The sequence below is a fragment of the Panthera tigris genome, chromosome B3 (assembly GCF_018350195.1).
Source record: "Panthera tigris isolate Pti1 chromosome B3, P.tigris_Pti1_mat1.1, whole genome shotgun sequence".
NCBI lineage: Eukaryota > Metazoa > Chordata > Mammalia > Carnivora > Felidae > Panthera > Panthera tigris.
The window spans coordinates 113161658-113186747 of NC_056665.1; the positions used below are offsets into that span (position 1 = coordinate 113161658).

Genomic DNA, 25090 nt, shown 5'->3' on the forward strand with positions numbered 1-25090 from the left:
CAGTGTCCATTATAAACATAAACACACAAATCCTTAACAAAATATTAACAGATTAAATTCAGCAATAAATAAGAAGGGACCAAGTGGAGCTTATTTCAGTAATGCAAGGTAGATTTTAATTGCAACATTAAAATATAAAACTGATCACATCAATGTATTAAAAAAAGATCATCTCAGTAGATGCAGGAAACAAAAACAGTCAACAAAACTCATCAGAACTATTCATGATGAAAATTCTCAGCAAAGCAGGAGTTGAAGGGAACTTTCCCAACTTGATAAAGGGTATCTACAAAAGCCTTAAGCTAACATCATACTTAACTTACACTTAATGGTAAAGTACAATCTTCCTAAGACTGGGAGCAAGGATAAGAAAGCCCACTCCTTTTTTTTTAAATCCCAAATCTGTTGATTGGACTGTTTCCCACTCATGTTGGTTCAGGTTGCTTTTAGTGCTGCTTCTGTCTGAAGGATCATCCTTCTGTTAAGTCTTGCTTTTCCTTCTGTTGGCTGGCATAGGACAGTGGAGCACCTCCCACACAAAACCACCCTTTGTGCATGGCTAAAGGCGGTGGTGATTTTGTAGTACCCTGGGCACTTCACACCCATGAGGTAGGAATTGGTGCTCTGCACCAGGTGTTTCTTCTTGTGCTTCCTCTTCTCTTCCCGGGATGGGTGCAGGAGGTCCTTTGCCAAGGGCCATGTTCTTGTGGGCAGGTCATCACGGTCAGAAAGGAAGATAGCCCACTCGTACCATTTCTGATCAGCAATGTACTGTAGATCCTAGCCACTATAATATGGCAAGAAAAAGAATTTAAGTGCATTCAGATTAGAAATGAAGAAATAAGACTGCCTTCATTCATAGATTTTATGTGTGTGTGTGTGTGTGTGTGTGTGTGTGTGTGTGTGTGTGTGTATTTAATGTTTATTTAATTTTGAGAGAGAGAGAGACAGAGCAGGAATTGGGGAGGGGCAGAGAGAGAGAGGGAAACACAGAATCTGAAGGAGGCTTCAGGCTCCAAGCTTTCAGCACAGAGCTTGATGCGGGACTCAAACCCATGAACTGCAAGATCATGACCTGAGCTGAAGTCGGACGCTTAACTGACTGAGCCACCCAGGAGCACCTTAGATGATATATTTTTAGTAGAAAACCCAAAGATTTTACACAAAAACCAAAAGCTACTAGATATGAACAATTGGAAATTGAAATTGACTTTTATAAGAGCACCAAGAACATGAAATACTTAGTGGTAAATACAACAAAATATATGTAATATTTTTATGTTGAAAACTACAGAATATTGATGAGACAAATCAAAGAAGATCCGGATAAATGGAAACATATCATGCTTATGGACTGAAGACTCAATACTGTCAAGATGTCATTTCATTTCAAATGGATCTATGTATTTAACACACAATCCTAGTCAAAATCCTAGTAGGCTTTTGGTAGAAATCAAGAAGGCGACTGTGAAATTTATGTGGAAAAGCAGAAGACTGAGAATAGGCAGTACAATTTATAAAAAAGAGAGTATAGAGGACTTCCACTCTCTGATTTCAAGACTTACTATAAAGCCACAGTAATTAAGACAGGATTGTATTGATGATAGGGTAGATTCCCAGATCAGTGGAACAGAATAGAGTCCAGAAAATAGATTGATGGTCAGTTAATTTTGAACAAAGAAGTTATGGTAATTCAATAGAAAAGGGGTAGTTTTTCAACAAATGGTGCTAGAACAATTGGATATCTGTAAAAAATAAGCAACCCTTGACCAATTCCTTGTACCATTACACAAACCTAATTCCAAATGGATCACCCACTGTAACATAAAATCTAAAACTATAAAACTTCTAGAAGAAAACACAGGAGAAAGTCTTTGTCATTTTGAACGAGGCAAAGATTTCTTAGATGATGCAAAAAACATGAGCCATAAAAAGCATTAATACTTCTACTCTTTGAAGACACTTTTAAGAAAATGAAGAGACAAGCCACAGTCTGGCAGATAATGAATGCTTGTATGACTTGAATGTTAAAGGACTGGTAACTAGAGATAGAAATATGAAAACTCACTGTCAGTGTAATTTTTTAAATGGGCAAAAGATGTGAATAAACACTTTAATGAAGATCTACAAATGGCAAATAAGCACATGAAAAGATGCTCAGTCATTAGGGAGATGTAAATTAAAATCACACTGAAGCTACACACCTATTAGAATGACTCAAAAACCAAAAACCAAAACCCTGACTATACCAAATACGGATCAAAGTGTGGGGCAGCTGGAACTCTCATCCATGCTGATGGAAATGCTAAATGGTGTAGCCACCCTGGAAAACACTTTTGGCAATTTTTTGTAAAGTTAAACATTTTAACTATGTGACTCAGCAACCTTTCTCCTAGGTATTTTTTTATATGCAAAGAAATTATATATATCCCTGCAAAAATCTGTATGAAAATATTTTTAGTAGTTTTATTCACAGTCACCAAACACCAGAAACGACATGAATGTGTATCAGCTGGTGAATGGATAAAGAAATTCATACTCAAATAATGGAACATTCATATAACAGAATACCACTCAACAATAAAAAGGAATGAACTGATATAAACAACATTGATGAGTCTCAAAAACACTGTGTTAAATGAAAGAAGCCAGACTCAAGTGGCTACATTTTATATGATTTGTTTTATGATATTCTGCCAAGGGCAGAACTATGGAAGTGAGAATCAGGTCAGTGGTTTCAGGGGCCCAGGGCGGGGAAAGTGAGGAGATTGATTACAAATGGATATGAGGAGGGGCGCCTGGGTGGCTCAGTCTGTTGAGCCTCTGACTTCAGCTCAGGTTGTGATCTTGTGGTTTGAGAGTTTGAGCCCTTTGTCAGGCTTTGTGCTGACAGTTTAGAGCCTGGACCCGGCTTCAGATTCTGTGTCCCCCTCTCTCTTTGCCCCTCCCAAACTTGTGCTTTGTCTCTCTGTCTCTCAAAAAATAAACATTAAAATAAAACAAATGGATATGAGGAAATTTGTTGGCATGATGGGAATGGTCAATATCTTGATTGTAGTGTGGCTACATGAGTGTGTGAGTTTGTCAAAACTCAGAACTGTATACCCAAACAGAGTGTGTTTTTTTTAATTATACATTAATTTTTCCTTAAGAAACAACAACAAAAAGCAAGTGAAACACTTATGCTAGAGGATCTTTTATGATTCTTTCTTTTCTGGTCTTAACTTTCTGTTACCTCAAGGAAAAGAGAATTACCAAGTATGTTTAATCAGTAAACTTTATTTTAGCAGTTCAAGCTTTGGCCTAACAGTCTTTTTTTAAAAAATTGCTATTGTCATCAGAATTTGTCAATGTCAAATTCCTAAAGTTTTATTTCATGTTGCATTATAGTAGCCTCAAAATCAGTTTTGTAGTTTTTATCCAGTTGAGTTATAAAGGCAAGTTGCTTAAGACTTAAAGGTAAGAAACATAACCTAACTGATCCTTAGCCTCTTGCTAATTCCTCTTTCTGAAATGTGTTTGCTTTTTTATTTTCAACTAATTTTTTTTGTCTATAGAATTAATTTTATTTGGATAGTTTGTGAACACTACCAGCATGTTAATGACTGCTGAAAATGTGAATGAACATAAATATTAATATAAATAATAATGAAAATGTGGAGGCAAATTTTTAAAAAGCTGAAATGTCTCAGTTTGGGTTCAGAAAGTTTTAACCTCAAAAGTTAATTCAGTAACTTGTATTTTAACATTTTTTTAAAGGTTTATTATTAAAAAAATTTTTTTAATGTTTATTTCTGAGAGAGAGAGAGAGCGAGCATGAGCGGGGGAGGGGCAGAGAGAGAGAGGGAGACACAGAATCCGAAGCAGGCTCCACGTTCTGAGCTGTCAGCATAGAGCCCGATGCAGGGCTTGAACCCATGAACTGCAAGATCATGACCTGAGCCGAAGTCGGATGCTTGACTGACTGAACTACCCAGGCACCGCAAGGTTTATTTATTTTTGAGAGAGAGACAGACAGACAGACAGACAGTGTGAGCAAGGGAGGGGCAGAGAGAGAGGGAGACACAGAATCTGAAGCAGGCTCCAGGCTCTGAGCTGTCAGCATAGAGCCCGATGCAGGGCTGGAACCCACGAACTGCGAGATCATGATGTTAGCAGAAGTCTGTTGCTCAACCGACTGAGCTACCCAGGCACCCCAAGGTTTATTTATTTTTGAGAGAGAGAGAGAGAGAGCAGAGGGGCAGAGAGAGAGGGAGACACAGAATCTGAAGCAGGCTCCAGGCTCTGAGCTGTCAGCCCAGAGCCCAATGCAGGGCTTGAACTCAACAACCTTGAGATCATGACCTGAGCTGAAGTTGGACACTTAACTGACTGAGCCACCCAGGCACCCCAGTAACTTGTATTTTAAATACATGCCTTCTTTCTGGAGATGATTTGTTTATTTAGAAGCATGTGAGAAGAAATATCCTCCCTCAAGTTTGAAGAAAAACTGATCTCTCAAGGCCTTATTTTGTTCTTTTTTTATTAGTGTTGTATAACAAGATGTTATGATCTCAGTCAAGATTTAGATCTAGGTATTTTATTTTATTAGTTTTGTGGAGAGTCACAAAAAGAAGCTCTTTGGAGTAGTTTATATAGGGAATACTCTTCACTAACTTTTTTTCATGGAGTGAAGAAGGAGTAGTATGTAGCACATAAAATTATACATTTTAGGGACTTTTAGGGCCCCCAAAGATGTTACAGTTCTGAGATTTGGTGGCCATGAGTGACTTGAATCCTCTTTTAAAGTTTTGAGATTTTCAGGTAGTAACTCAGGAGGAGAATATCCAGAGCATGTAAGCTGCAGGAGACAAAGGCAGGGCCATTTCTCCCTCTGACATTTTGTTATACTAACATCTTTTTTAAAGCTTTTGTGATTGATCACACTAGGGACTTCTATAGCTTTCTCTTTTATGACATTTGTGAAATATCTGATTGATTTTCACCATATTTGACACACATTATTTTTCACCATGATAAAGTATATCATTATATTTTAAGCTTTAGTTCATGTTCCTATCTTAAAACAAAATGGTAGCAGATACAAGTTTTCAATTGACACATGGTCTATTTTTACTACTTAATTGAAATGTTTCCATAATTATTTAATTTCTTGGGACTTCATGGACATGATTCCTCTAAAAGTTTAGGTAAATGGGATACAGGAGTACTGATGCATAGGGGCACTTGTACCCCAATGTTTATAGCAGCACTCTCAACAATAGCCAAATTATGGAAAGAGCCTAAATGTCCATCAACTGATGAATGGATAAAAAAATTGTTGTTTAAAAAAAAAATTGTGGTTTATATACACAATGGAGTACTACGTGGCAATGAGAAAGAACGAAATATGGCCCTTTGTAGCAACATGGATGGAACTGGAGAGTGTGATGCTAAGTGAAATAAGCCATACAGAGAAAGACAGATGCCATACGGTTTCACTCTTATGTGGATCCTGAGAAACTTAACAGAAACCCATGGGGGAGAGAAGGAAAAAAAAAAGAGGTTAGAGTGGAAGAGAGCCAAAGCATAAGAGACTCTTAAAAACTGAGAACAAACTGAGGGTTGATGGGGGGTGGGAGGGAGGGGAGGGTGGGTGATGGGCATTGAGGAGGGCACCTGTTGGGATGAGCACTGGGTGTTGTATGGAAACCAATTTGACAATAAACTTCATATATTGAAAAAAAATAAAAGTTTAGGTAATAGAGAATAACATTTATGTTCATCCCTTTGCTATTACTGGGATACCAAATCCCTGCGTACATGTTAGATGTATTTGACTAGATCACTTATTTCATTGTCTACAGAAGACAGCTGTTTACTTCAATATGGGTAAAGTCTTACAGCCTTGTGAAGGGGGTAAACTTGTACTATGCTAAGTGTATTCAAATTAAGAAGGATTTATTTTATAGTATGGCAGCCTAGGAGGCTCAATATGAAAAAAATACATACTGTCCATAAGCCTAGTGTACCTAATTTATTGATACTATTATGAGAGACATAAACAGTTGCTCAGAGAATATGCAGTAGAATAACCACTACACTGTGGTTCTAGCCCTTTTCCTCTAACAAGAAACAAATCATGTACACCATTTCACCAAATTTATTTTCATCAACATCTTAGGTCTCTGGTTCATTTGCATTTTAGATCTTATCCCTACTTGCTGAAGGTAAAGCATTGTCTTCTTCATCATTAATCTCCAAAGCAGACTGTTCATATGGTGGGCATAAGATGATACATTGAGGTGTTAGAATAAAACATTGGAAACATCCATATTTACTTTTTACCTTGTACTTCTAAAACCTCTATTTTATGTATGTTTTTAAATGCATATAAAGCATTAGAACAGTAGACTCTGTGTACCTTAATAAAGACACGTTAGGGGTAAATTTTGTTTCGATGTGTGAGATCAATAGTGCTCTGGTTCACAGAATTTCAGGTAAGCAGTAGAGGATACACACACACACACACACACACACACACACACACACACTCTTAGAGTTTTTATTGCCTTTTAAAATATGTCTCTGGAGGCTTTCTGTCTCTGAAAAATCAAATTATGCCAAAACTTAACCTCAAGGAGTCTTTACTTGCTGGAGGGTTTTGGGTGAGAAGATTTTTTCTCCTCACAGACTTCCATAGTATTAGAAGAATTACAGTTTACACTAGTTTTTAACATGGGCTCTGGAGTCAAATGGATCTGCGTTAGAATTCAGACTCCTCCATTTATTAACCGTATAACTGTAACTTAATAACTTTGCCATCTTTCAGTTTTCTAATATGTAAATATGGGACTTGCCCAACTTTAAAACAGTGGTATAGTGCTCAGTCTTCAATAGATCCTTAGAAAAGTTAGAGGAGGGTACTTAAAAGTATTCCTCTGATAGTAGAAACTAGTTGTTCTTTTGAATTAAATATACTTAGCACAGAGCCTCACGTACAGCTTAACAAATGATTAGTTGAAGAAAGCTGTAAGTTTATAACTAATATTTAACACCTTCATTTTACCCATGAGAGAATCTTACTGTCTTATCTCTCTTCCAGAAATAGCTTGCTTGCTTGCTTCAGGACTTTCAAATGCTAGTGGTCTATTCTCATTTTGCCCTATTAGCTCATCTGGGCCATATGTCGGCATACTTTTTCTGTAAACGGCCGGATAGTAATATTTTAGGCTTTGTGGGCTATGCTATCTCTGTGGCAACTACTAAACTCTGCCATTATAGCTTGAAAATAACTGTAAACAATTTGCAAACAAATGGGTATAGTTGTGGTTCAATAAAACTTTGATTACAAAAACAGATGGAGGGCCAGATTTGATCCACGGGTCATAGTTTTCAGCCCCAATTCCGCATCCATCTCCCTTCTTCCTTCTCTCTAGGCTAAGCACCCAGGGCTAGTGCTACCTCAAGTCCACAAGTTTATAGAATTAGGAGGAAGGGAATAGAGCAGTCTGCTCATAAAAGCAGTATTTCCTCCAACTAGTTTAAGGCATTGACCTAGTTTTATTTTATTTATTTAAAAAATTTTTTAATGTTTATTTATTTTTGAGAGAGACAGAGACTGAGTGTGAGAATGGGGTGAGGCAGAGAGAGAGGGAGACACAGAATCCTGAAGAAGGCTCCAGGCTCTGAGCTGCCAGCACAGAGCCCGACTTGGGCTCGAACTCATGAACCGTGAGATCATGACCTGAGCCCAAGTTGGACGCTTAACTGACTGAGCCACCCAGGTATTGATCTAATTTTAAATGCAAGTAATATTTTCATGAACCCCCAGTGTTGACTTCAGTTTTATTTTAATATTACAGAAACATAAAGAATTAATGAAGTAAGCTAATGACTTTTCGTATCAAATCACAGTATGAAACCATAAATGTGGGTTGCATTTACAAACAATACAGTACCATTCAAATTAATTACTGTGCTGTTGATGATTTGCTAAATCAAATTATTGCTTGCAACATAAATAAATTAATTTATGGCACAGGTTCTTTTGGATTATATATATATGTATATAATACAGAGGGAGAGAGAATATGTATATGTATACATATATGTATGTGTATATACATATACATATTCTTCTGTTATGTATACATATACATATTCTCCTGTAGGTCATATGGTGACTCAACTTTCCCACCTCTTTTCTCTCTACAGAACCTTCTTCTGTTTGGGAAGGGTGACATCATTTGGCCGTCACCTGGGTGTGAATGCATATACATTTAAAGTCTGCCATTACTCTTTTCTCATTAGTCCCTGACAATTCGTGTGATATGACTTGGCATCACTTGATTGAAAACAGACACTGACATCATGTTGCAGTTTTCATTTATAAAGTGTCTATACTAATATTTTGAGGCCATCACTGAAACGACATAAAAGTTAAAAATTCTCAGAATTTACAGACCATTGAACATATTTACAGACTATGTTTTGAGAATGCAGTTCTATAAGTCTTGCAAAATCCTGTTTCCTGTAGTTTATGGGGCTGAGGTGTAAGGGACATTCTGCTATTGGGATGTATGATGCAGAATCTTTGTCTTTAAAAGTGTGTCCATCCTAGTATTGGAAAAAAACCAGAACACTCTAAAGCTGTTTGTAGATACTGGTTGAAAATAACATAGGAGAAGAATTTAAATATTGCTCGCATAAAATAAATTGTGGTTATGGTTATTTATGTTGCCTTGTTATCACAGACTTCTAATTACCATACACAGAATAGTTATTACACATATTGTAAATTATGTATCAGATTAAAATAATAGGCTTTTCTTGCCAAAAAGGGTCTTAAAGGTCACTTAGATTAACTCTTTCATTTTACACATGACACAGGCTGAGCGTGACCTGACTTGTTCAAGGATACTTAGCATAGGAGAGGGCAATTAATGGGTAGAATGCAAGATCTTTTGGATGACAGTTTTGGTACTTTTTTCTATAGTGGGATTATCTTTTTCTCTGAGACTTACAGAATAATAATGAACACAAACTTCTTTTTTTTTTAACGTTTTTATTTATTTTTGAGAGACAGAGAGAGAGTGCCAGTGGGGGAGGGGCAAAGGGAGAGGGAGACATAGAATCCGAAGCAGGCTCCAGGCTCCAGGCTCTGAGCTGACAGCACAGAGCCTCTGAGCTGACAGCACAGAGCCCGATGTGGGGCTTGAACTCACCAACTGTGAGATCATGACTTGAGCTGAAGTCGGACGCCCAACTGACTGAGCCACTCAGGTGCCCCTGAACTGTTGACTTCTTAAAGACAGGATTATGTCTTCTATTTCTCTGATTTCCAGGGCCTCATACTATGGACAAGTAATATTTAGGAAATAACAGCTAATAAAATTACAATTATTGAATCATATTGTATACCTGATACTAATATAATGTGAGATGTCAGTTATATCTTAATTTTTAAAAGAGTATATATGGGACCTGAAATAATATCACAGGGTTGTATACTAACTTCAACATCTGCAAAGAAGAGCTGAAAGTAAAGTTTTATCTCTTGAGCTGAATAAGGAAAGTAATTTATTAAATGATGATTAAGTTTTAGTATGGGTTACTGGTAATGCACCTATTGTTTACGGAGGAGGGAACTAATTTTAAGAGTTTTGTGAAGAGACCTGAAAACTTAAAAAAAATTTATAATTAAGGCTTATGAAAATATACTTACCATATATATATATATATATAATATTTACATCCATTTGAATATTTTTCTTTATTTTTTTAAACATAATTTGATTTTTTTATGCTTACTGCTGACATTCCTGCCTTGTTTTTTATACTAACCTTTATAATATGCCATGCTAGCCATGTTGTTAATTTGTCTTGTTTTCCATCTTAGAGTTTTATAAGCTGTTTGAATAAAGGGGAATAAAAATACATTGATAAAAGGAGTTTAACTTTTTAACTTTCAAGATGCTTCTTCAAAAATGCTTCAAATTGTATTTTGAACAAGCCAACCCAGATGCAAAAAATGCACAAAGTGCCAAGGTCTAAATTTTTAGTGTTTCAGAAAATTCAACAAAGTTTTTTTTTTTAAATGTTTGTTTATTTTTGAGAGAGACAGAGCACTAGCGGGAGAGGGACATAGAGAGAGGGAGACACAGAATTCAAAGCAGGCTCCAGGCTCTGAGCTGTCAGCATAGAGCCTGACGCGGACCCTGAACCTGCAAACTGTGAGATCATGACCTGAGCTGAAGTCAGCCACTTAATTGACTGAGCCACCCAGGTACTCCGAGAATTCAACAAAGTTAATTTCAATTGTTAGTATATGAATAGCATTGAAATTTCTTTTCTCTTTCCCTTCTATCTTGGTCTATCTTTATTTCTTGATATGGTATAAATATTTTCTAGTATATGGGAACTAGTGACATATATGTCTATGGGACTAGTATATGGGACCATATATATGGGACTAGTATATGGGAATAAGTGAACTTAGAAAAGTGGTATATCAAGAAAAATTTGGATATACTATTTAAACAATCTAAGAAGAAAATGTCTTATTTTCATTGAAAGTTGTTGTTAAAATACAAACTATTTTACTGAGATGTGATTATAACCAATTTTCCTGTTGTTGTCATCTTGATTGTTGTTCTTGATTATGTGCCTTTTAAGAATATGCATTACTATAATTTATTGCATAACAAAGTTTTTTTCAAAATATTAATGTTTTTTAAATGTTTAAAGCTGTTTGCAGAAAAATGAATTAAAATATGTGTATTTCTTATTTTAAAGACGTGTTTTAAATCATTAACTAGTGGAAATTATTTGTTTCTCTTTTTGTGAGGCACATATTGTAAGGTTAAGCATTTTGTTATTATTTGACAAAAGCATAAAAATACATTCTTTTTTTCTCAGTTTATTGGTAAACTTCACATGGGCCAGGACTTCATTCCTTCCTTTCTAGAGAGCATGAGCAAGGGAGGGGCAGAGAGAGAGGGAGAGAGAGAATCCCAAGCAGGCTCCACACTGTCAGCATAGAGCCTGACATAGGGCTCAATCTCACCAACTGTGAGATTGTGATCTGAGCCAAAATCAACAATCGGATGCTTAACCGACCAAGCCACCCAGGTGCCCAGGACTTCTTTTCTACCTTTAGCTGTCCCATCATGCAAAGTAAGTTTAATCTTGTAGGGTTATATCTTATCTTAGATATTAATAAGCATTAAAAATGGAAAAAATATGTTGTATGGAAGTGTTGAATCATTAAATTGTACACCTGAAATGAATATTACATTGTAAGGTAACTAACTGGAATTTAAATACAGACTTAAAAAAATTAAAAAAAAAATAGGCAGCTAGGCCTATACATTTAAAATAATTAAGGCTTTATTAGTTACAGAATTAGAATATTATGTTTATGACTTATAGGATAGGGGAGAGTGTATGTACCCCTGATTTTGACATTTATTCTTATTAACATAAAAACTCAGTACTTGGCATTTATTGTGAAAGCCTAATGAAGCATTCTGATTGTAAAATAAGAATCCTAGACTCTAGATATATATATGTAAAAGTTATCGAAACTCTAGAGCTATAGTTTGTTATTGTGTAATGTTATTGTATGCTCATGTGATTTTTGGTTTACTTAAAAAAATTTTTTTAATGTTTATTTATTTTTGAGTGATACAGAGAGAGACAGAGTACTAGCAAAGATAGGGCAGAGAGAGAGGGAGACACAGAGTCCAAAGCAGGCCCCAGACTCTGAGCTGTCAGCCCAGAGCCTGATGTGGGGCTAAAACACATGAACTGAGGTCATGACCAGAGCTGAGGTCAGATGCTTAACCGACTGAGCCACCCAGGGTGCCCCTGATTTTTGGTTTACTTTGATTACTTCCTATTAACTACCGAAAGCAAACACTATAGGACTTCTATGCGATGAGAAATGTCCTTTACAACTTTTTTTGTTTTCCATAAGTGCCTTCTGTTTGTTCATTCACAATTGAAATCAAGTTACTCTGAAAGCTACCCTTTTATTCATTCAAGTGACTAAAACTCATACTAGACTAAACCTTTGTGTATCATTACTGACAATAATTCCAGAAAGTTGTATTTTCTTTTGTGTAGCTCTTTATAACTTCTAAAACTTTGTTTTTAGTGTTGAGAGAAGCCAAAAGTTAGAAACAGCTTAAAGTTTAATAAGTAGGCTAAATTAGTGGTGGTGCATCCAGAGAATACAATATCATGCCATTGTTAAAATGAATGAGATAGCTCAGAAATGCACTCATAGGTTGTGTAGGAAAGAATTAACTGGTGTGAATTGCCCAAACCCAGCACATTCCCGAGAAAGGCCTATCTCAAAGATTGGCTCTTGTCTCTGAGACAAATTCAGTGCCCTTGGAATATTCTTTCTAGAAGAGTGTTTTCATATGCTGGAGGCCTTGGACCACACAGTACCAGTTGGATCAGATAGTTTATGCAAACAATTTGATTTATGGTGAACACCTATGGGGACTGGAATCTAAAAACTGTGGTTAGTCATGCAGGTCCTAGATGCCTTGTGACTGACTCCCAGTAAAATCTCTGGATACCAGGGCTTGGGCATGCTTTTCTGGTTGATAACACTTCGCACGTGTTGTCACACATCATCGCTGGGGAAATTAAGCATGTCCATGCAACTCCACTGTGGGATGACACCTGGAAGCTTGTGCCTGGTTTCTACTGGACTTTGCTCATATTCCTTTTCTCTTTGCTTATTTCAGTCTGTATCCTTTTGCTCTAAAAAGCTATAACTGAAGGTAACAGCTTTTCTGAGACCTGTGAGTCCTTTCAGTGAATCATCTCCCAGAGCATGGTCCTGGGGACCCCTGAGACATAGGGCATCACTAGATATGTGCAAGAATATTTATGGAAACTTTATTTGCAATTACTCACAACTGGCAAAATTTAGTTACTAGTATTGCATCACTTATAATTTATTGGTTTTGATAGTTGTACTATGGTTACACAAGATGTTAACATTAGGTGAAGCTAGTTGAAGGGTATATAGGAACTCTACTCTTTTAGCAACTGTTTGGTGAGTCTAAGATTATTTCAAAATAGAAAGTTAAAAAGGAGAGTAGGTTGGGGTGCTTTTATATGCTTTATGAACTGGCTCTCACAGCTCATAAAGAAATGCCCATTGGTTGTATCTAGAGAAGGAAAGTAGGGGCCAGAAAGGGATTGTCTTTTGATAAGGCATTGCATCTCATTGATATAGTCATCTGGTTCTATAGATCTTACCTAACACCTTTTCAATTATACCCTGCTCTTCATCTTTCAGCAAATCTAGCTGGCTACATTTCAAAATTTATTCAGTACCTGCTTACTTCCCATCACCTTCAGTATCATCAGCCTGGTTCCTGGTGGTTAAGAGTGGCTTTGGCCTTAGATGTTGGTTTGAATCATAGCCCCACTATTTGCTGATTTTATGACCCTGAGTAAGTTATTTATCCTAGCTCCAGGTCTTAGTTTCCCATATGAAAAGCAGGGATAATAATATCTGACTCATGGGGGTGTGAGGATTAAATGAGATAATGTCTGTAATGTTCTTTGCACCGTGTTTGACACATTCAGTAAAAGGTAGCCATTACTTATTAATTTGAGTATTACGTCATTCCAGATGCATGGTGTATATTATCTCTTTCCTCCAAATTTTCTTTTTCACAAAGCTGTAAGTTCGTCAGACAGAAAAATCATGTTTTACTGTTGTATCCTAGCTGTTTTGCCGATGGATGCTATTACTGCCTGCACCCTCTTAATGCCTGCTTAACTCACTTATTCTTTGTATCTCATACTGTCTTCTTTCTCTTTTTAATTCCATCTTCAGCAATTGTGAGCAAAACTCTTTGCTAGGCACTGGACATTGTTCTTAAGCCTTCTATAAGTAACTGAAAGGAATCTGAAGAGGATGTTCACTTTTATGAGAAAAGATGAAAAGCAAAAATAGCATTCCGCATTTGTTTTACAGCGAGCCCTTATAATAGAGGCAGCATGCACCTGACCAGGGAGAGTGGCGCTGCCCAACTCCTTCCCCGAGAACTACACTCAGCATCTCAGTATTAAGCTGCCAGAGCTTTGAACTGTGTCTTTGAGCATCTGTGCTTTATCTCAATTTATTTTGTGCATCTCTTAGCAAGATGTGTCTGTCCTAAGGTATCAGAAAACCTAAGAGAGGTGATTTTTTGGATCTGGGAATGCTCAAAACTTTTTCCATATACGTTAATAGTAATTGCTTCTTCACTTTATGCCTTTTTGCATTATGAAGGGTTTCATAGGAATGCTTTTGGATAATGGGGAGACCTGTATCTTGTCCACTGTTCTCTTTTTGTTTCTAACAGTTATGTAAGGAGCTTTGTACCCCTTCTCTGTCCTTTACTTGGGACTATAGATTACAAAGAGGGAAATAAAGGCAGGTAGTTAGACCTTCATAGGCTCTATTAAAACTCTGTCATGTCTCATCTTTTTTTTTTTTTTGTAAAGATTTTATTTTTAAGTAATCTTTTTACCCAACATGGGGCTCAAACTCAAAACCCTGAGATCAAGAGTCATACACTCCACCAACTGAACCAACTAGGTGCCCCTATCATGTCTAATCTTGACCCTTTCCCTTTTGGTACATTCTTACTCAGAAAGGGATTGCTTTTTTTTGGAGACAGATAGATAGTGGTTAAACTGATGAGGCATAGGCATAATTCCAAAGTTATGTTGCTAAGAAAAAGCTAGAAATGAAAGCAAGTTGCAGGTCATAGTCTTAGTGTTATTTTATATCTGTTAACACAGTGCCTTGATGTGTTTGTAGAATTTTCCAATTGAGAATCTTAAGGTTGTGGCTGAGTGGCAAACTTCAATTTTCAAGTGAGAGCAGGGATGCAGACAAATGAGGTCATTTGTCTAAGACCCCTCAAGAAATCATTTGCGTGATTGAATAATATCACTTACTACATCTTTCTCATATTATTACTTTTTTTTAAACAATTAAGGTCTTTTTTAAACAATTTTTATTTTAGTTTTATTTGAGAGGGAGGGAGAGAGAGAGAGAGAGCAAGTGGGGGAGAGGAGCAGAGGGCGAGAGAGAGAGAGAGAGAGAGAGAATCTTAAGCAGGCTCCACACCCAGCACATAGCCCTATGTGGGGCTCAATCCCACGACCCTGGGTCATAACCTGAGCTGAAATGAAGAGTTACATGCTCAACTGACTGAGCCACCTAGGTGGCCCTGCATTGGTCTGCTCATCTCTTTTCTGTATAGGTACATACCACTGCTATAAATTTTTCTCAAAGTATATCTTTGATCACATCCTGCTCTGTTCAGAAGCATTGGGGGTTGGAGTCAAAATGTGACTGACATCTATAGACATTGGAGGATGGTCATGTAACTTCTTTATCTTTGGTCAGTTGATCTTTCAGTATAGGAATCTGGTCATGTGTTCCTGTAAATCTTAAGCATAGCATAGTCATTTCTGTACATACTTCCTTATCTCCTCAAGTGAGATAGGTTTTGGGTAAAAAAGCAGTTTTTGCCATAAGCAAAATTCCTTCAATGATTAACATACTTATGTACAGTGCTAATCAGAAGTTCCTAAGCTGTAGGTCACAGCAGCAAGGGAAATAGAAGCAATATGGAGTTAGATGTGCTAAGTTTCTTCCTGTTACAAGTTTATTAAGTTAGTAAATTTATTCCTCTGATAGTTCATAATTTTTAATAGAGTTTGACATCTTAGGCAAAGTTTTAGTTTTAAAACAGAAAACAACTTTACCCTAGTTAGAATGTTTTCCTTTATTGAGTGCAAAAATTTAAGTGGGCACTTAATTAACTTTGTAAGATTTAAAAAATTTTCCATGCGTTTAAGAGTCTATGTAAATATGTAACATCTGTGGTTTAAAGGTTTTGTCTTCCAATACAAATAAGATAATTTAAAATAGAAGATATTAAAAGTTAGATATTTCTCATTTGAACAATTTGTTCCCTGCCCATTTTTTGCCTTTTGTTTATATCCTTGATATTGAAAAAGATATAACCTTATCAAATTCACATTCTTCTATTTGTTTTGATTCTGTTAATGTTGATTCAGTCTCTGCTGGGAAATGTTTTATTAAAAGAAAACATTTAAATCAAATGATTGCTCTTTAATCCTATTTTGATGGTCATAGGAGAGAAAAATGTTTAGGATTAAAAAGACAGCAGGGCTCTTGTTCTTACCATTAACAGTTTGAAAACCTAAGCTTCTTTTAAAATTAAATTAAAAAAAATTAAAGTATTTATTTATTTTTTTAGAGGGAGAGCAGGGGAGGGGTAGAGAGAGGGAGAGAGAGAGAATCCTAAGCAGGCTCTGTGCTGTCAGCACAGAGCCCAACTTTGGGCTCAATCTCCTGAACCGTGAGATCATGACTTGAGCCAAAATCAAGAGTTGGGCACTGAGCCACCAAGGTGCCCCTAAAATTAAATTTTGATCCTAAATGTTTGGTTTTTGACATCCCTTTCAAGATCAGGGACCTTATTTAGTATCTCAGAGTTTGTGTTAATTGGTTTACTGGCAAAAGTAAGTAATTGCTGAAATTGTTCTAGTCTTGAAAGACTGTTAATAATAAATAACTATACCTTATTGAATATTTACTTTTGTTTCAGGTGTTGTAGTGAGTGCATTTCAAACATTTTTGATTTAACATTTTAAGTAACTTGGTAAGGTAGGTTGTATTATTCCTGTTTTACAGTTTAAGGCTTATATAAGGATTAACTAACTTTCCCAGAATCACAAACGCTAGTAAGTGGAAGGGGTAGGGTTTGAACTCGGATCTGTCTGATTCTAACATATGTGTTCTTATTCACAATGGAACACTACTTCTTAAAATGCAGTAGTGAAAACTATTCTGCTTCGTTGCTTTTTATTGTTATACTAAAAGCTGTTCAATACTCAGAATGATTTCTTCCAAGCCTTTTTCAATGGAAAGTCTCACACTTTGCTTTATGCTTTTTTGATTGCTGTGTGGAAGTGTAACTGTGGAGGTACCTCTATGTTAGTGGTATCAGTATCTCAAGTAAGAGAAATACTTGTAGACTTACAAGTATTTGATTGCTTTTTCAGCTTTGATTGCTTTTTTACCTACGTATAAATCATACATGTATATTAAGAGTATCATTAATGCCTTTTATCTGCCAGTGAATATGCTAAAGACGTGTTGGGTTTCTGTATTCTCAAGCTGGAATTGGCAAACTTGTAGCATTAGTCCTGGGATAAGTATGCTGTTTTAGGAAAATAATTCCTAAGTAATTGTATTTTGGACCTCTCTTGGGGAACATCTGAAGTTCAGACAACCTCCTAAGATTCTGCTTTGAGATATTTCATGAAAACTCAATGCGTGCTGTGACTAGTCAGGAGACATTTTAGTTTCATGGCCAGATGTGTCCAGTAAAACTGGCTGTTCATGAGTTTAATTTAAAGTTCCTAGGAACTTACAACTTGAGGTAGTTTTTATAAGCATCATGACTCAAAGGACCTTTAGTGTATATGTTTAAGGGAGGAACAGCTCTGGCCTGAACTGGAATAAAGCAATGCTTGTAGTGATGAGGACCAAAGTGCAGTATTTTAAAGAAATGCTGAAAATGTTGTAATGTGAAAAGTTTTAAAATTTTTTTATTAAAAAATTTTTTTTAATTAAAAATACTTTTTTAATTAAAAACAATTTTTTAAATCTTTATTAATTTTTGAGAGAGAGAGACAACGCGTGAACAGGGGAGGAGCAGAGAGAGAGGGAGACAGAATCTGAAGCAGGCTCCAGCCTCTGTGCTGTCAGCACAGAGCCTGACACGGGGCTCGAACTCATGAACTGTGATATCATGACCTGAGCCGAAGTCAGACAGTCAATCGACTGAGCCACCCAGGGGCCCCTAAAAATTTTTTTTTTTTTAATTTTTGAGAGAGAGAGACAGAGTGCAAGTAGGGGAGGGGCAGAGAGAGAGGGAGACACAGAATCTGAAGCAGGCTCCAGGCTCTGAGCTGTCAGCACAGAGCCCGATGCAGACCTCGAACTCATGAACAATGAGATCATGACCTGACCTGAGCTGAAGTTGGCCGATTAACTGACTGAGCCACCCAGGTGTCCCTGAAAAGTTTTTTTAATGCTCTTACCTTAAATTTACTAAAATTGGTTTCATTCGTAGACTATTATTGAATGAACCTCTTTTTGTTTGTTTGTTTTTGTTTGGTTGTCCAGGAGCATGAGCTTGGCCTGCCCCACAGCTTTGGACATGACAGTTCTCTGTCCAACAATAGACCTCTCCTTTTACCTTTTTTTCCAGTCTCTGCAACCAAGCTTTGAAAAGTAAACATCTTGTAGAAACAGTGTGATGCAGTAGAAAGTACCTAGAACTTCAAGTCAGAAAATGTGATTTTAAGAACCAAATGCATTTCAACTAGCTTTGTGATTGTAGATCAGTCAATTTTCCTTTCTGAGCCTTAGTATCCTTATTTGTAGAAAGGGGATAAAAGCTCTTGCTTCATAAGGCTTAATATTATTATTACTAATAATGTTAGTAAATAAATAATAATAAATATATATTGCTAGATTACTAACCTTTATAGAGGTTTTTACAGTTTACAAAGCACTTTTGTATGTAATAATTATATAGGACTATATATATATATATATATATATATATGAAAGGACTTTGTAAATTCTGAAGTATTATGTGAATATTAGTTGATATTTTTATAACCACCTGAACGTGAATTAGTGACTCTTACCAGCTTCAGGTTTTTGAATGATGAATCAGGGTTTTCAAAATTCAGATAATGCATTTAACTTCTGATAAGCTAAAATAGAAATTTTGGAATGTCTTCTGACTAATGTTAAGATTTATTTTATAATTGCAATAACGTCTGGTTTCTATATTTTTATTCTTATTACTTAAAGAAATAGAGGCAGTGACTCAGTAAAAATCATGAGTGATCTGGAGCACTTAGGAATTAGTACATTTTGGGATTTATAGTGAGGTTCCTGCTCTACTACGAGTAAGTTATCATTTAGTCTTAAATCAATGTGACTATTTAAAAATAAATATTTAACATTTTATGTTTACAAAGTACCCTGCAATTTTTTAAATTACATTTTTTTAACATTTATTTATTTTTGAGACCGAGAGAGCATGAGTGGGGAAGGGAGAGAGAGAGAGGGAGACACAGAATCTGAAGTAGGCTCCAGGCCACGAGCTGTCAGCACAGAGCCTGATGTGGGGCTTGAACCTACAAAAGTGAGATCATGACCGGAGCCAAAGTTGGACTCGCAACCAACTGAGCCACCCAGGAGCCCCACAAAGTACTCTGCAGTTGTTAATTAGCCTGCGCCAATGTTTATCTCTACATAAAGGTTTGGGGCAGTGCCTATATTGGCCAGCTCTGGGCAGGATTTCCAGACACCATTGTGCTGACTCATTCTGACTCTGGGGTCAGTTGGTATTTGTCTGTATACCAAAAGGGATCTTCAAAGCTTATTCATTTTTTCAATTGCTCCAGCATTTTTCCAGAGAAATTATTCTGAAAACAAAACTATAGAAAAAAGTTATAAAACCTTTCCTGTGCATTTTGAAATAAATGCACAGAACCTCACAGTTTCTAGGATCTAGAATTCTTTCTATAGTGTAACTTAAATATTTCCCTTCAGAAGTTAAATAGCTAATATTTTTAGAGTAACCACCATTTAAAGGATTTTATAATGAAATAGTCTTTGCTATTGTTGGTTATAATACATATAGTTAAGGAAAGATCAACATGATATAAGGTAGGAGATAATAAATTTTAAGTGAGTGGTTGTGGTAGGTACTGTTAGTTGCCTACCCAATACTCATTTCTATCTTTCCCTTGTGAATAGAACCCTGGTTGTGTTTCACTGGCAGTGTGCCCAACTTAGCTAAAAGTTCATGGCAATCAGGTTCTCTGATTTCCTGGGTTCTTTGGCAGTAGAGGGTAGGCATGTGACCCAGTTCTTGTCAATGATATCTGTTTTAGTTCTTTATTGCTACTTAATAAATTATTCCAAAAAGTAGTGACTTAAAACAGTGATTATCATTTATTATTTCTCATATGGGTTAGGAATTCAGATAAGGCTAATCGAAACAGCTTGTTTCTATTCCATGATGTCTGAGGCCTCAGAAGACTCAAAGACTAGGGGCTGGAATCCTTTGAAGTCTTGTTCATGCTGCTTGGCAGTTAATGCTTGTGTGTGCTAGGGGCCCAGCTGGAACAGTCATATGTGGTCTCAACATGTTCTCTGGGTTCTGAGAGCTTCTTGAGGGAGAGAGCCCCAGATGGAAGCTGCATTCTTTTTATGACCCTGCCTCAGAAGTCACATAGCATCACTTCTGCTGTACTCTGTTGGTTGACACTGTCACAAGTCCCCTCCCAGATTCAGAGGGAGAGGACATGACCTCTCACTTAGAGATGTCTGTCACACCATAAAAAGAACATGTGGGATGGGATATGTTGGCGTGGCCTCTTTGGAAAATACAGTTTGCCACAACATTTAAGGGAAGGCTTATTAGTGGGGAGAGGGAAGCTTCCAAGAAAGCTTTTACTTTCCAGATAAAAGGGAAATGATGTTCTGGCATGGTCCTTCATTGCTTATTCCTTTTTGCCTTGAAGGAGCAGCAACTATCTTGTGCCCATGATGTAATAAACTAATGTGCTAAGGATGTTGATATCACTGGATGTCAGCTCTGGATTCTGCTTCCAGATTTTTACGTCTGTGAGGCAAATAAATACCTATTAGGTTGAAGGAGAAGTAATAACCAGAATAAGCAGATTCCTGGAGGCCAGAGAGAGATTTCTTTTTCATTTTGTTGGAAGTTAGATCCCTAGAACTTATTCATCTTATAATTAAAGACTTGTGCTCTTGACCAACATTTCCCCATTTCCTCCACTCCGGCTTCTGCTAACCACCATTCTACTTTCAATTTTTAGGAATCCAGCCTTTTTTTTTTTTTTTTTTTTAAGATTCCACATATAAGTGAGATCATATAGTATCTGTCTTTCTCTATTTTACTTATTTCACTTAACATAATGTCCTTTAGGCTCTTCCACATTGTCACAGATGACAGACTATTCTGGTATGTGTGCGCATGCACACATCTTCTTTTATCCACATCTTCTTTATCCGTGCATCAGTTGACAGAGCCTTAGATTGTTTCTGTAGCTTGGCTATTTTGAGTAATAATACTGTTTAATTTGTTACATTTCACTAGATTTATGTAGTGCTAGGTTTATGCAGTGACTTGGATTAGGTACCAATTAGAATTCAAATTGAAAAGCATAGACCTATATCTGAAGATGGTCTTGTATAATGATTTATATTGGGTATCATAGATCTGATGTTGAAACAATAGTTCTTCCTTTGCAATGTTAGTGCTAAATGAAAGATGAGATCCCTATGAAATAGTGAGCCCAATCTGTAAAATGATCAAATTTCTCAAGTATTAATAGTTTTTAAAAATGTCTTATCTGTTAGTGAATTATGACTGAGATGTTTGCCAGGCGTTTCCTAGGAACAACTGTTGTGCAAGTTTTGAGCCCAGATAGTTGACTCCAGCTTTTACTTTCTGTTTACTAGCAAAGAGTACCTCTTACAGAGAACATTACATTTCCTGAGTCCAGGAGTTCTGTGATGTAGAGCAACATTAGATCAGAGCAGGCAGTCCACATTTTTGGTATTGCTTTTTATATTTATGTGACACTGATTTTTGTTTAAACTGAATAGTAGATGTTTGGCATTTGTGACATGTGGCTACATCTTTCATACACATTTTTCTTCACAAGTTGTTGCTCTGTATTAGTAGGGGGAAGGTTTTTTGTTTTTGTTTTTTAACAGTTTTGTTCAGGTATAATTTATGTACCATGAAATTGACCTGGGACAAGTTTTGCTTTCTTGGAAAGATAGATTCAAGACCAAAGGCCATATTTCTTTAACCATTTATTTATTCATTTGTATATCCCACAATATGAATTTGTTTCTTACTTTACTATTAGGTTACTACTATATATCCTATTGCTATTCTTATTCTTATTATGCTATAATTTTATATATTCTGAAATAATAAACTTCTTTGTCATTTTATTTTGATAAAGTATTTTGAAATTATTTTTTATCGTTTTACTCTAGTATGAATTCTAGTAGATGAAGGAGCTTAGAAAGCCATTTTACAGAATGCAGTCAAGATTTTAAAGATGTGCCAATATAACAGGATTCCTAAAAGCAGGAAAAGTTGATGCAGTGGATTCAGAATCAAATGATACCATTGGTGGAGTGAGGGAGGAAAATATTCAACCTTAGGATGAAGCTGACAATTTGGGTGATAGAGCAGAGAGATAGAAAAGCCTTGGGGCCCTGATGACATCTTTGAACAGTCTTACCCCTGGGTTTCCAGATATGTTAGTCGATGTATTTCCTTATGGTTTAAGTCCTTGGTAGTGAAGTTGTGGTCTATGGACTGGTAGTGTGAGCATCACCTGTGAGCTTGGGAAGGAAGAATTTCAGTCCCTATTCTAGTACTACTGAATCACAATCTCCATTTTAATAGGATGTCTAGATCATTGATATGTGTACAGAAGCTGGAGAAGTGTTATTTTAAGCCACTTTGAATTGGATTTTTATTAACTTGTAACTGAAAGCATCCTGATAAGGCACTCCACATTTTTTTCTCTAGAGTTACAACCTTCTTCATGCATGCCATATAGAAATAAGGGGGTAGGATGCACATCATTTCTGATTGTAATAGAAACAACATTTATTGGATCATGATAGAGTTTTAAAAATTCTCATCACACTTTGATATATTTTTGGAGAGTTTTTTATAGTTATTTTTAGTTGAAACCTAAAGCTATAGCCCTAACTGCTTGTGGTCAAAAAGACCCTAATGTTATTTTTGGCAAGTCAGGAGATGTAAGTTTAGCCAGGCTGGCTGAAAGCCAGCTGTGAGAGTTGCATTTTACCTCCCTTAGGATTACCCCTTCCCATTCTCTCCTCAGCTCTGTTTCTATTTCATCTAAATGGACTTTTGTACTGACCTTCTATTCTGTTCTATGAAATGACTCTTGCAAACTGCTGTCTTTTAGACCAGATGTGTGTTTCAGTTACATAAACAGGGAAAAGAATTTCATTCCTCTGCCATAAATTGTAAATTATCTGTATATATGAGGTTTAAGGATAGCAGGAGTAAGTTAAATCCACTAGCAATCTAGGAATTTTATTTTGAGATTTTTTTCTTCTACTTTTTATGCAGCGTGAGATGTGGCATTCCAAAAAAACAAAACCTCTTATACACTTGTACTTCTTGTTGCCCATTTTTCTAAAGGATAAGTTGGATGATTCAGTTCACAAATTGTGGTATCATTTCTATAATTAATTGTGAATGAAGTGTTAATGTATTTGCTTTACAGTGAGAATTACTGAAGGTCTGTATTCACTCAAAAAAGTCTTAGCTGTAAAAGGGGTACTTTTAAGGGAAATGCAACTATGCTGATGGAGTTTTACTATGTGCTAGGCATTATGCTAATTCCTGTGAAAATTTATCTCTGATCCTTACAGTTACCCTAAAAAGTAGATCATTTATCCCTATTTTAGACATGATAAAACTGAGTGTAGAGAGATTAAGTAACACTTCCAAGATCATACTGTTTGAGCCCAGGACTGGCACTCCCAGGCACACTCAGGCACTCGGGGAGTTTAATTTCTACTGAGTGGGAGATTGACATATAAACAGCTCTCTGTAATATAATGCAGGATGAAGTAAAATTTTAAGTGAAGTAAGTTTAAAAATGGAGATAAAAACAACATTTAGTGAAAGCATAGAGTAAGAGGGGATTAATTCTGTTGAGGAAGATTTAGGAACAAATAATAGATCTTCCCTCCTATTTCTCTAGTTCCTTAATAGTCTCCTCAGGACTTCTCTCATTCTCTTAATGGTATTGCCATTTTTTTCAGTAATCAAGACTCAAAGCTTTTGGTGTTTTAAATTTTCTTCATATTCTCACACTTCATTCATCTGTAAAGACTTTTAGTTTTTGCTATCTCCTGCTGTTTATTCCCACTGCTATAAGCCTAGTTTTATCTATCATATACCATCTAGGTCAGGAGTTATCAACCTTTGGTGCACCTAAGATAACTGTAATGGTGCTTTGTCAACATATGAAGATATTTAATTCATTAGTTTGGGGTCATAGGTGATTCTGATGCACATCAAAGTTGAAGAACACTTATCTATGGCAGTTGTCCTCAAAATTTGATCTGGAGACTCCTAGGGAGATAGTCTCTGGGGCTCTTCAGGAGTGTGCAAAGTCATTGTTTTCATATTTATATTAAATCGTTATTTGCCTTTTTCACTGTGTAGACATTTGCACTGATGGTGAAAAAACAGTGATGGGTACACTTGTAGTTGCCTTAGCACAAATTAAGGCCATGGTACAAACTGTATTAGGAATCCGTGCATTCTTCACTGCCACATGCTTGTGAAAAAAAGTCTAGTTTTACTTAGGAATGAGTCTTAATTTCATTAGGTCTTGCCCCTTAAGTACATGTTTTATTATTACTCTTTTGACAATGTGGTAAATACTCATAAGGCACTCCTGCATTCTGAAGTTTTATGGTTGTCTCAATGAATAGCACTTTTGCAGCTGTTTGAGTTGGGGGCTGAGCTAGCTGTTCCCCCTCCCCCTCATGGGACACCATTTTTACTAGGGAAAAAAAAAATGACTGGTAGACAAACTTATGTAGTTGTTCAGAATTTGGTATTTGGTAGAAATTTTCCCCAAAATGAACAAACAGAATTTTGTCATTAGCAATGACAAAAATTTCAAGCAAAAACAAAAATGTGGAAAACCTCCCAATACTAAATGACTTTTCTGATGAGATTGATCGTATTTGAAATGTGTTAACATTGGGAAGATCTACAGAATGAACATATTTCACGTGACCAATGCATGGTATTATAGAATCATGCCTGGGTAAATATCCACTCAAAATGCAAAGTAAAGAAATGGATTTTAATGTAACAGCACAAAAAGATCATTGATACAGTTTCAGAGT

General features: G+C 36.2%; 1 protein-coding gene across 7 annotated transcripts in view; it reads left to right on the forward strand.

Moving 5' to 3' along the window:
* Window positions 1-25090, forward strand: part of RAD51B (RAD51 paralog B) — a 641285-nt gene that overhangs the window by 45094 nt on the left and 571101 nt on the right. The window contains exon 9 of one of the 7 annotated variants that reach the window (XR_006218944.1): window positions 8197-8661. The exons of the other annotated variants lie outside the window; for them this stretch is intronic. The gene's annotated coding sequence lies outside the window, so the exon portion shown is untranslated. Of the gene's footprint in view, window positions 1-8196; window positions 8662-25090 lie in introns of those variants that run through there. 7 annotated transcript variants of the gene reach the window in all.